Source organism: Anas acuta, chromosome 1 (assembly GCF_963932015.1).
Source record: "Anas acuta chromosome 1, bAnaAcu1.1, whole genome shotgun sequence".
Lineage (NCBI taxonomy): Eukaryota > Metazoa > Chordata > Aves > Anseriformes > Anatidae > Anas > Anas acuta.
The window spans coordinates 142,967,265-142,968,557 of NC_088979.1; the positions used below are offsets into that span (position 1 = coordinate 142,967,265).

The 1,293-nt window shown below is 55.3% G+C and overlaps 1 long non-coding RNA gene across 1 annotated transcript; it reads right to left on the reverse strand.

Annotated features, from left to right (window-relative positions):
- Positions 1–208: 208 nt before the first annotated feature.
- On the reverse strand, positions 209–866 carry LOC137845315 (uncharacterized). The gene is made up of 2 exons (XR_011090166.1): positions 675–866; positions 209–587 (listed from the first exon to the last, which is right to left on the reverse strand). It is a non-coding gene; the product is annotated as an uncharacterized lncRNA (long non-coding RNA).
- Positions 867–1,293: the final 427 nt, after the last annotated feature.

The following is a 1,293-nucleotide window of genomic DNA, read 5'->3' on the forward strand; positions in this document are numbered from 1 at the left end:
TGACAGGGCTGGGACGTTGCTATCAGATTATACACAACCAACAGAGGAACCAGTTCAAACCCACTACATCCCCCCCCTCACCTCTGTGAAAAGCGTATTTAAGAATAATCACAATATACTCTCACTTTACAACCATCACAATCTTCACAAACTTGCCTGACATCAAAAAGAGAAAAAATTCCCCACACCAACAACATTGTGTAGCAAATTAGAAAGCAGGTATTCTTTATTAACAGCGCCGGGGATGTGGGGGATAATGCCAGGACGTCCCTGGCTCCCAGGGGCAGATCCAGGCCGCGGGCCGCCCTCCTGGCCTGGACCCCAGCCTGGCAGACATTGCTCCTGTCAGCGTGGAGCAGCCATCTCACCTCAGCACTTCCTCACCACAGGCAGGTGCCCTCTGTCAGTGCTGCCATCAGGGGCACCCCGAGACCCTTGTGATGCCACCACAGAGTCACCGTCACCCTGTGACCTCACAAAAGGTGGCAGGCTATAAGAGCCCCGAGCGTCGCGCCTGAGTCCAGTCCAGCTGCTGGTACTCGAGATTTCGAGGTCCCATTGCTGGAAGGCGAGAGGTGGAGGTGTTGCTGGAAGCACACACGAAGCCCTTTTTGTTGCACACGATCCATCGAACTCCTTCGGTAAGGTTATCACATATATATACGGATATGTACCTCATCTGTCCTAAGTGTAGTCTTGTGAAGCATAACCTATCATGAGCATATTTGCCACTCCAATAGCAATGTTTGTAATCCATACTAAGAATATTCGCTGCTACAGTACTGTAGACAACGTGTTTGAACCTATCAAGCTAATGTATAGTTGCTGATAGAATATTTTCTGCCTGGTTCTATCTGTAGTGGTCCTGCTGGTGGAACGCGACACGTCGAGGTCCAGCCAGCGACACGAGTGGAGGCACTGAGGTCTCGTCAGTGACCATCAGTGCAGGTGCTGAGGACCGCAGGCTGCTGAGAAGCGCCTGGCACCAGGAGAGATCCCAGGGGACGACCATCTCCGCGCCAGGGCGGCTGCAAGCAGCATGAACTGGTCCCAGCAGGAGCAGCAAGAGGAGGCCCCCGGGGACGAGACGTGTCCCATCTGCCTGGGCCAGATGACCGACCCGGCTCGTGTCGCACCGTGCAGGCACACCTTCTGCCGGGAGTGCATCCGCGTCTGGACTGCCGACAGACTCAGATGCCCAATGTGCCGCGGGCGCATCGTGGCCATCGTGCGCGTGGTGCCGCCCGCCCTGCGTGACGCATTATCCCGCTGGCTCCGCAGAAGATTGGAGCA